Source organism: Aulostomus chinensis, chromosome 15, assembly GCF_037954235.1.
Source record: "Aulostomus chinensis isolate RoL2024-O1b breed Wild chromosome 15, RoL_Achi_v1.0, whole genome shotgun sequence".
Taxonomy (NCBI): Eukaryota; Metazoa; Chordata; class Actinopteri; order Syngnathiformes; family Aulostomidae; genus Aulostomus; species Aulostomus chinensis.
The window spans coordinates 7485885-7498000 of NC_141334.1; positions in this window are offsets into that span (position 1 = coordinate 7485885).

Consider the following 12116-nt stretch of genomic DNA (forward strand, 5'->3'; position numbering starts at 1 on the left):
ATCTATTCTCACTACAAGTACAAAAAAAGGAGGAATTCACACATTTGTGAGATGCTTCTAGATTTTAAATCCAAATGTCATCTCACATAAATAAAATTTTTCCATTCAAATAAGTTTTTAGCACACACATCCACTGAGACATGAGGATGAACCGAAAAGGTCAATGTCACCCCATACGAACGACATATCTCAGAGGATGTTTCTACAAATACACAGAGACTCAAACAGAAGGTAAGGGGGTCAAAGGTCAAGGTCATGACATCAGTCACAGACGTTTCTTGTTAGTTTTTCAGTGACTGGACTTCTCCTGAGACCCATTCAGCTGTCGCCATTGTGTTTATTTGTCATGTGATCACTATTTTGTTGATTGAAGTCTGGCACCCCAATCTCAGTGTTTCACTGTCCATAAAAGGAGAATTCTGTTAATTTTCTCTCTGAAAAAAATGTAAAAAAATTGTATTTGTCCAATTCCTGAGTAAAACATCTCATTACACATAAAGTAAAACAAAATGACTTAACAAGCAGCATCTCAGAGAGCTAAAAGGATTTAACTGCATAATCAAAGACATCACTTACAATATGTCTGTCTGTGTGTGTGTGTGTGTGTGTGTGTGTGTGTGTGTGTGTGTGTGTGTGTGTTTGCCTTGTCTCCTCTCCCCTGATGTAATCTGAGTTGCAACAGATTTCACGGATTTTCTTTTTTTTTAAGTGGTAAAAGAGCAAAAACAAAACAGGCAGTCACGTTTTCTCACGTCTCATCCCGCTAGACTCTGATCAAGAGATATTTGCCAATTTGTGGAAGCTGGTAAAACACAAACCAGATAATGAGTTGTCTTGTTATGACGGCACGGTTGTTTAACATTCATCGGTGCATCTGTTTCTCTGTTTCTTTTTCTGCTTCTTCACTGATGAGCTCCACCTTTCACTATAGCTCCATGTTAAACTTGTTTCTCAGCTGCTTTTCAGGTCCAGATCTCCATACATATCTGATACAGATATGTGTTAATGCCTCGAAAAAAAATCATCCAAAATAGAGGAAAAAAAAAGATGTTTACGTTGACAATGTGATTGTAGCTAAAGGGTTAAATCACATTTTTATTTCAATGGGCAGTTAATAGAAATAAAATTGAATAAAATCCTAACCCTGTAATAAAACTATTTTCAAACGAAATATGAATTTCAGGTGATCAATGGGTACTTTTTTGAATTCAATGCATCCCCAAACAAAGAGGAAAACACACACAACCTGTTTTCCTGCCACGGTGATCAACAAAACTGTTTGGGAGTTGGACGACAGTGAAAGAGATTGTCCAGGTTTGGGTGGGAAAACAATCCCACCACAAGAAAGGCACGATCGGTTGATAGATGAAAGCAAAAAGGTCCTTCAACATTGAAATGGTCGTCATATCATCTATCTGAAACAACTTAAGTCTTCTTACTACACATAGTTAAAATAAATCTCTTTCTGCCTTTGACTACCGCACTTCAGCAACTCCTCCAAGCGACATCAGAATTGGTGTGTCAATCGCTGGCGCCTCCAAGGAGAGCAGAGCCAAGCTTGAAGTCTGGGATCTGAGACTCTAAGATTCTAAGACCAAAAGTAGAACTCTAAGAGCAAAGTCAGAGATACACGCGGTGGCCCCGACCCTCAAACAACCCACTGGTATATGTGATAAAAGGAAAAAAAAAACAGAATCGGGCAGGTTGGAGTGAAAGTGGGTGACACCAACCCACCGCTGACTGTGATGCATGAGACCGTTGTTTGATTCCCTGCGTTTGCATCCGTGAGTAAAGAAAGTTTCAGAATCACATTTGGAACTGAAGATGGACGTCTCACAGTAAAAGTTACTCAACTTTACCACAACCACAAGATCGAGACAACTATCTGCAGCATTGCAATTTCCTGTCATGGTCATTACCGTGACGACCAAGCCGTATAATTTCCTTTAATTCTAACCTGGTGTTTACCATTTATCGCTCCAGGCACAGCCACAGCAGTCACACAAGAACACCGATGGAAATCACAGGCACAGTTCGTCAGTTGCTTTCTAGTCAAACATGTCGACACAATCATCCATCCATCTTCTTCCGCTTATCCTGTTAACGGTCGTGGGGGGGTGGAGCCTATCCCAGTGGCTTTCAGGTGAGAGGCGGGGTTCACCCTGGACAGGTCACCAGTCCATCGCAGGGCCAACACATAGAGACAGACAACCATTGGCTCTCCCAGCCACACCTACGGTCAATTTAGAGTATCAATCAGCCTCGTCCCCTCTTGATGTCTTTGGATGGTGGGAAGAAGCACCAAGGAGTACCAGAGAGAACCCACACAGGAACAGGGAGAACATGCAGACTCCACACAGAGAGATCCCATGCCGGAGCCGGGGCTTGAACCCGGAACCTTCTTGCAGTGAGGCGACAGTGCTGACCACTGCACCACCGTGCCGCCATCGATGCAACCAATTGATTACAATTTTAACACAAAGAATTAGTCATGTCAAATGAATCCCTCGTGACTTAACCCACACACGCGAGCTCTGCTTTTCTACATGGCCCTAATGACGAGAGAGGCTTTAAAACATACTACAATGCACAACAGCAAAAGGCATTATCCTTGATTACACGCGTTTTTCCACGCTAGTCAGTGGAGGAGGGAATCTGATTGTTTCTAAGCAATTCAGCACAGTACACTGATCTTTAAAAAGACAAAGGAAAGAAAATAATTGTAGAAATGGATTTTTTTTTTTTGTGGTGTACGCATTCGTCATTTGATAACAGAGTGTGTACAGCAGGCCATTGTTCAGCATGCCTTGCGTTTGACATGTTGAGATATGCCAACAATAAATCTTCACACATTCATCACAATGATATGAGTCATAAAGAAATATTTTCAGGCTTTTTTTTCCTGCTCGATGGGAATTGAACAACTTTTCATGGCTGCACCCCAGAATAGCACCGCCATACAAATTCACAGTTTTGCTGAATGGCTGAAGGATGAGGTCTAATGAGGTAGGAGATGTGTGAAAACTCTCTTCTTCTTGTTTTTCTCCCTTTAACTCCTCATTGTATCCAGTTTTTTTATTATTATTCTGTCACTCTATTTCACACATCCATACGCATGGCATCTGACACGATCTGTTTTTCTCTCAATCTCTCTCTCACACACACACACACACACACACACACACACACACACACACACACACACACACACACACACACACACACACGTACATACACAAATACTCCTACACTTCCCGAAATAGAGACAGCAACAGTCTCGCTGAATCTCTCAGCCTACATGTTGATAATGTCACCTTTTTAGTGTTTCATTACCTTGTGCTAACAACCATAGAGCACCTCTCTCTCTCTCTCTCTCCCTCTCTCTCATGTTCTGTCTATATTTCAAGATTGGTGGGATGTTTAAGAAGGACTGTCACTTCATATAATTGCCGTAGTTAATGACACTACACTGCAGTTTAATCCATTAATGTCAGTTCTTGTTTGTAACTCAGTGGGAATCTCAGACAAAGGAATGACAGACTGGAGGTGAGGCTAATACAGATTAAACCATTCAGTTGAACTGTATAGCACAAATGTCTGCTAGGTGCCCGTGTGAGTGCACAAGGTGATAACGGGATCAGAAGCTGATAAAAATGGCGAGAATCCTCAAGCGTGTTATCGTATATCGCCATAAAATATTTTGGCGAAAAAATCTATGATGACTGGATTGCAGATTTATGAATTAACAAATCAACTTTGATCAAATAAGGTTCCAGGTTCGAGTCCCGGCTCCGGCACAGGATCTCTCTGTGTGGAGTCTGCATGTTCTCCCTGTTCCTGTGTGGGTTCTCTCTGGTACTCCAGCTTCCTCCCACAGTCCAAAGACATCAAGAGGGGACGAGGCTGATTGATTCTCTAAATTGACCGTAGGTGTGACTGTGAGTGTGAATGGTTGTTCGTCTCTGTATGTTGGCCCTGAGATGGACTGGCGACCCGTCCAGGGTGAACCCCACCTCTCACCTGATGACTGCTGGTATAGACTCCACTCCTTAACAGGATAAACGGAAGAAAATGGATGGATGGATGGATGGATGGATGGATGGATGGATGGATGGATGGATGGATGGATGGATGGAAGTTTGATCAAATATACAGAAAGAGATCAAATGGAGGCCTGTCCATAGAATATGTCAAACAGTAACTGACAAAAAGGAAGCTTTGAGGCAATCTGATAAAAGAATGTATTGTTATTGAAATGTGGAAAGGCGTGACCCGCCAAAGTGAACCTGCAGGTGAGGGCATATTCTTGGGTCCTAATCAAAGATGTAAGCAGCTACGTGTGCACAAATACCACATCACGTGTCCACTAGGTGGCACTGTACATCACGTGAAGACATCACAGTCTTTTTGAGGAAAATCCAACAATGATCATTACATGATGGTTACTTCCTGTCACCACTTGGTGGCGGTATGACTTATATTCAGGTTATAGAAGTCCTCACACGGCTTAACTAAAACTCAGTTTTGACAGTAACTTATCACAAAGTTCCTAAGGAGTTTTTGATCAAATCTGAGATGGCTTGAAAAATAAGAAATAAAACAAACACAATAGAGTGCCTCCGGGGCGAAGACCCGAATAAAGTGCATTACCTGATGCCACCAGGTGTAAACAGGAATAATCTGCCCCTAAAGTCAAATGGACTTATCCTTAACCCATTCGGCACCATTCCACCATGTTTTATTTTGTTTTTTTTCTTATATTTGGCCTTATAGGTTTACACAATCCTGCTGACAGACAAGAAAGAACATAGAAAGAAAGAAAGACACGAAGAGTATACCAATTGTAAAATTCATTGTTTTGGTAAAGAAATATTGATAATTGATGTACTACAATTCCAAATAATGTGACATACATAAACTGTGTTATGTATAATATAAAGTCAAAGTCTTTCTTAAAGTTTTTGGAACAAAAACTTAAATTGTGATAAAAAAAAGGAATAGAAGTATAAAGAAAGCAGCGTATGAGGAAAAATCCATCTGAAATGACGTATTTTACTCTGCAGCAGGAGCAAAGGTAAATGTAGTTTCACTTGGTGGAGTCGGTGTCCAGGGAAACTATTTGAAGGAAAGCCACTAAGCAGTAGAACAGATGGTCAGTGAGATTTTAATGCCCAGGCCAACCTAAACTGTTGCGCATTGGTTGGCTAAATCTCAAGGTTATAATCAGTGTTATGTAAACTGACAAGTGAGAGCGCTGCTGCCGCCGCCACCACCGCTGCTGCCGCCGCCACCGCTGCTGCTGCGCAATCTGCCTCCGCTCCACGGCTCCACTTGTTTGCAGCCATAGTGCTGTTTTTTCCCACTATATATACACAAATTGACATCTGTTTGGGTGTGTGCGCGTGTTTGTGCGCGTGTTTGTGCGTGCATGGGTGTGCGTGTGTTGTTTTGTTTTTTTTCTTTTTGCACATTGACTTAAACTAAACACACTGAAATGGATAAACCAGGAGCTGAAGGCCAGGACAAAGACACACTGAAAATTGAGAAATAAGTCTGACACTTACTGTACAACAGAAGAATTTGAGTGACACCTAAGAACATAAAGAGGATGACGGTTGTTTAAGCAGCAACCGCAGTGGAATACTGAAGCAAGAGATGTCCACAGGAACATTTCCTTCCTCTACAGTCTTGCTCAGACATGGCAAAGCGTTGGCTGTGTCATTGTGACGTTCCTTAACTGTTTCAAGACAATTAAAACATGATTCTTTTTTAATTAGTTTATCAGGCTCCAATTATTTTCCAATAAACTTTTGCTTTCAGTATTTTGGTCATGAGCACATCCCTAAAATTGGTCTCCCATATCATGAAAATGAAATTTCAATTATGTTTTTACGTGTAAGCACAAAAGAGAAACTAACACTGGCACAATTATTAGAAAACATTAATTACACGACATGACAGTAAAGCAAGAGACTTCCAATGAAGTAGAATGGAAATCCCACATTGGCATCGTCTTCACTTGCTATTCTTCCAGGTTCTTGGAGGCAGATGAAACAGATTTTCTCCGACGTTTATCCCCCCCGCGCCAATCATTTGTGACACTGGCAAATCTCTGTTTGACAGATGATTCAGTCCCCACTGTGTTTGTGTGCTCGACACTGGGAGGTGCCTGCAACTCATCAGGAATTAGTTTCTTGAGAAACACTCAGCTTGAACTGGGTCTAACATATTTGACTAAGTCTTAAAAAGACACCGTGAACACACACGAAGAGAATAGCGAGCAACATTGAATGAGCCTTAATCTGACGCTGGGTGGGTGGGGAGCTGACCTCATCAAACCTCTTAGGTCACGCCGTCATAGTTACCGGGATAATCTGAAGATCGCTAGTCCTCCGTGAGGTTATAGTTAAAGTCAGGTGAATCTGGGTGTGAAGGAAAGGTGAAACATTAGAAGGGACTGACTTGTGGTCGACGTCATCCCCCACCCCCACATTACAAGAAAAAAGTGATGAACTGTTGGAGGTGGTCTGGATCAAATTGCTGATCCTGTTCAAGGCTTAAAAAAACCTAAATAATTACCTATTTTCAATGTAATGATTGATATCACTGTAAAAAATGAGCATGTTTTTGATAAAAGTCATTGAGGTGACGTATGATAAGAGGTCGGCTAGAACTGCTGGTCTGGTTCTGCATCTCTCTGAGTGCTTTATACTTTTTTTTAATAAAAACTTCCCCGTTCTGATTGAATAAATGGTATATGTTGTGCTTGTTAACGATGTTTTATCTATAATGTGTTTTTTAATCTTCTGTATTGCAGTACTCACATGCTGTGTGGATTTCGGTCTAAATGTCCTGCTGATGGTTTCAGGAATTGAGGCGTTTTCCTGATTAACTAAACAGCTACAAATCTGGCAATCTGCAACCTTTTGTGTATGATAGCTAACATTTAACCTTAACACGTGAGTAAATGATTTGTTAAACAGTAAGAAAGCCATCTTTGATGGAATATATAGTTAGGGTCTATTGTTTTTTCGTCCATCTGCATTAAGTAAGAAATGTAAAGTTCAGGACGACAGAGTACAGTGGAAAAGGTCTGACCATGACCTTCGGTGTCGTGAAAAGCAACAGGCAGTTAAAAGCCTCAAACATGCTATTACCGTGTGTATCAGCACATCGGTAGCTTGTTCCCTTGATGGTAGAACTGTATCAGAGAGGTCTCGCTACGTCAAGTTAAAACATAAACATATTCGACACGTGGAAATGCGGCGTAATTTCTTTTGATATTCATTCAAATGGCATTTGTAGGTCATTGTCTTTCACAGGGAATATTTAATGTTCCTGTGTGAGAAGATCACCTGGGTGGCCAGCAGGGAGTTCACCATCTCCTGCTGTAGTTGTAGATTTACCTCATATACACCTCCACAGGGAGGGTGTCACGTTTTCAGTAGGGGTTATTTGTCAGGAGGAATACGAGAACTACGAGGGTGATTTTCACCAAACTTGGTGGAGGGTTGTAGAATTGGCCAGAAGAAACTCATAAGTTTAGGTACAATTAAGTCATTAGCGCCACCAGGTGGAAACAGGAAATGGCAGGTTAGGGATTTCTTATGATTTGATGTTATCCTAGAGGGACGACCAGATTCATCTAAATTTGGTTGGTAAACAGCTTTAGAACCTGTTGAGGGGATACTGTAAAGACTGAGTTTTCATTAAACCGCGTGAACATGGCAAGGCGACCGTGGTGATATTTCACCACTGAACATTAAAACACCTGGACACAGTTTTTGTTATTTCGCCATTAGATTTGAATAAAAATTACAGTGTGTTGTCTTCACATGATGAAATAACATCTAGGGTCACACAGCAGAAGAGCAATCAGGATATGTTTCATTATTGCTCCTCATTTTCATAAAAAAATACTGCACTTATTCAAACACAAACATTTTTAATCAAATTTTGAAAGCAGAATTTAATTCAATTTACATCATAAAATTCGAAACACTGTGCAAAAAAAAAAGTCTTCTGAAAGTAGGAATACATGAGTTAACTCGACCTTTATGAAGGTTATTTCTATGTCCCAGTGCTTTTAAATGTTTGTTTACTATAGGAAGGCCTGGTTTGTCCAGCCTGAAGGCAGGTTGTTACACAATACTTGTGAGAAAGGATCAAAAGTTTTATAAGTTATTCAATACTTAGTATGTTTTCTTCGTTTTTCTCGAAAACTGTGTTTTGCATTTAAAACGCTGAAATTCTATACGGCCATTAACTTCCAATCACTTAATCCTCAGCAATTCCATCTCAAGGAACACGCCCATCATCATGAAGGCCCCCCCCCCCCCCCCCCACTCCCATCTCCGGTCAATCATGTCTTATTCTCCTCCTACATTTGGAAGTTTGAGCATCACTCCGATGATTGGCAGATGTGCAGAGTTTGACTGTTGTCATTTTTGACAGAGTAAACGTTCTCTCATTTTAAGACACAGAACCCTATGTGCTTGCTTTTGTGACATCACAAATATTTTGGAAGTCAGTCCGGGTCCGATATTTTCTCATGAAACATTTTACAAAGTTACGCGCACATCTTTGAGCAGAGCTCTGCTTTTATTCTCAGTGGAAAATGCCATCGTGACCGTGCAGTGGTAAAGGTCTGGTTAGGTTAAGGTACAATTAGAAACACAACATTGCTTTTGTATGTCTGTCACAGCCGCCTCGACCTTTGACCGATAAAGTCTTTAGAATTCATCACCGAGTTCCTGCAGATGTTTGGGCCAAACTGGAGGACGTTTCCCGTGAGCATCCCTGAGTTACTGCATTAACAGAAATGGGACACATACTCCTGTCATCACGCTATCATACATGTGTCGTGTGAGCGGACCTGCATCTCCATCCATGACTCTCCTCAGAGGGATGCCAGTGACAAGCATCTGTGCAGCATCCTAAGCTCCACCCATGCCCTGTCATCCATTTCCATTTGTGCGTCCCCCTTGACTCATTCAGTTTTAAGCGTGGTATGAACAGGTGACATGTTGGTCAGGCTTGACATTTCATCCAAGTGCCAAATGGAGCGCTCTTAATCCCATTTTTATGGTTTAGTGTGCACACAGGGGATTATTCAGTACCTTATCTCTGTTCCACCTTCCTTATACAGCAGTGGGCTACATGGGGAATGCGTCATACTCTGCCCTTATTTTTGTCTCTCAGGGCTGGTTTGGTATTCACAATGATGCAGTGGTGCCTCAGTGCAGGCGTCAACTCCATCAGCTTCCCCCTTGTGCCCCAATAGCAACAGCTCTAAGAGGGTGAAGCCTACATGAAATGTTCTTTACGTGAAGTAACTTCAGATTCTGAGTCCAGGCCAAGGCCTCTAAGAGTCCCCCTGCTGCACCGGCATTCGCTGAAGAAAACGCTGCTCAGAGAGCAGAGCTCAGGTCACACAGTAATTATAGCAACAGCACTTAGAGGGTTATGCCTATACTCAGAGAATCTGGAGTAACAATACGTAACTAACAAGCTTTTTTGTTCTTGGCCGATTGTAAAAAGCAGTTGGGAGACAGGCAGCAGTCCTTTGTCTTCCAGACAAACCTTATTTTTGTCTCTGGGTGACTGATTGAGGAAGGTTACTGTTAATACTCAAGGATGGGAATTTGAGACTAAACTCAGCACAATGGTGAACAGTTAATACCTTGCTTGTTTGTGTAACATAGAATCCAATATTAAGGCTGTGTCCACTGCTAGAAGACCAGCAACCTGGTATATCAGTCAACCTCTCACTAATTCTGCTCTCTTGGCAACCATTGCTTCTTCTCAAACTTTGGAGGAGGAGCCCTAGAGTGGCTTTGATTAGCTGTGAGTGTTTCTCCTCTTCCGGATGCTACATGTGGATAACCCCTCACTGAAAATATTAGCTAGCGCTGATTCATCCACACCTGTGGAAAGCCTCAATTAGCCTGCCCTCTCCAGATTAGATCGATAAGAGGAAGAAAAGATGAAGAGATACGATGCAGGAGCCAGGGAAGAGGGAAATGAGACGCTGCTTAGCAGCCTACATTAAGTCCAGGTTCAACAGCCAGAACAGCAGTAGAGTTTCAACCTGCTGGCCCTGTGAAATGCACAAGTCCAATGGGGCAAAAAGGCAAGTGCAAATCAAGCTTTACTGCAGTAATTGAGCTGAAGTACTGCGCTTGGGTTAAACTTGCTCTCTCCCCTGCTCCAGCATCAGTCGGAGGCCGGCAGAGGGGAGCCCTGCCTGATGGCGCCTACTGGACAGCGTTCCTCAGCGACCTCTTCATCAAAGAACAGCCTTGACCTAACCTGAGCTAAAACGTGCCGCCGGCTACAAAAGTCCATGAGCATCGAGCCTCCCAGAGCTCGTGGAATGACATCACAAACTAAATTAAGACTTTCCTCCCCTGTGGAGAGCACCACTCTAAAAAAGAAGTGAAAAGGCCTCTCTCTCTCTCCCTCCCTCCCTCTCTCTCTCTCTCTCTCTCTCTCTCTCTCTCTCTCTCTTGTCCTGGGCTGAATTTTATTTTTTAATGCATTTTGCCTACAAATACCTCGGCACTGGTAACTCATCTGCTGCTGTCAGTGCTCCCAGACCGGTGCTGAAAAAGATGACGCTTGTTGGGGATTTTTGTCACATCCATTCGAGGACAGGTGTACACTAAGAAGTGGTGGGAAAAAGAAAAAAAAAAACCTCAGTGCTCAAAGGGGCCGTGTTTGAGGATCCTGCTGTAGGAGCTGGACAAAGACTCGGCTGGACGAATGAAAACCAACTGAAAAGAATGTGTGTGTTTTTTGCGGACATCAAGATATCATCAAGATTGATAAACATCTATGGAGTGCTACAACAAAAATAAACTTAGAGAGACACTCATTAGAAAACACACTGACATAAACACTTTTTACATGCACCTCCTGACTACATGTGAAAGACCCCGCACGCACGCACGCACACACACACACACACAGCTTCTGCATGTCAGTTACCACATGCAGTTTGTTGGTTTCCCTTCAGATTGTGTGAAAGAAACAAACTATCCCCATATTCAGCAACAACGTGATGGATGCACAAAGAGAGAAGCAGTGGGGGTGGGGGGGGATTAAGGGGGGGAGGCGTTGTTCGTCAATATTCCTTTCTTTAAAATTCAAAATCACAGTTCACAGCCAGCGATTATTTCCCCATAACCTGCACATCCCTCAGGTAAATTACCGCCATCCATCTCCCTCCGCTTAAAACACACACACACGCACGCACGCAAGCACGCACACGCTTCACTTCACTATCCGCTCCCATCATCGGCCCAGAGATGGAGCTGTGAGTGGGCAACTCGCCTTTTGCTTGTATTATTTGTTTGAGCGGCGTCGTCCGCGGACACTCGGTAATTGATCACTTGCCATGTTTCGAAGAAGCACCCCCCCCCCACACACACACACACACACACACACACACACACACAACCCTCCCTCTTTCATAGGGGAATAAAACGTGAAGGGGGGGTAGAGAAGGGGAGAGCCGTATACTTTTCACTATATCTGTGTCGGGCATGCGCGCCGACGCAACGTGCACGCGGATGCACGTGTTGGACAGGCATGCCCACACGTGCACGCGCTCACAGGCAAAATCTAGTCACATGCAGCAGCGGCGGCGGCGGCGCCTGGCACGGAGATAATGGCAGCAGCAGCTTGAAATGATACACCACTGGCATTACAATGGTATCAACTCAACGGAAGAGACCTGGAGGGCTTATTAGTAGTAGTATTATCATTAGTAGTATTATTATAATATTAATTTGGTTACTATGCTTTATTTTAGTTTGTTTTTTATTCAGGTCAAGTGTCAGAATAACTATTGATACATTAGAGATAGATAGATAGATAGATAGATAGATAGATAGATAGATAGATAGAATACAAAGGCACACAAGCCCATGACGTCCCTCATAACTAATCACGCACACGCACTACTTTAACCACGCGTGAGGAGGCACACACACTCACAGAGGAAACGTTGCACTGCAGACCAGACTGACGTGACTACACCGCCGGCTCAGTCTGCCCGCTTTGATGAAAATAAACCTCCAGTCAAGACTGAGGGCGACAAATCGAGTCGCTCC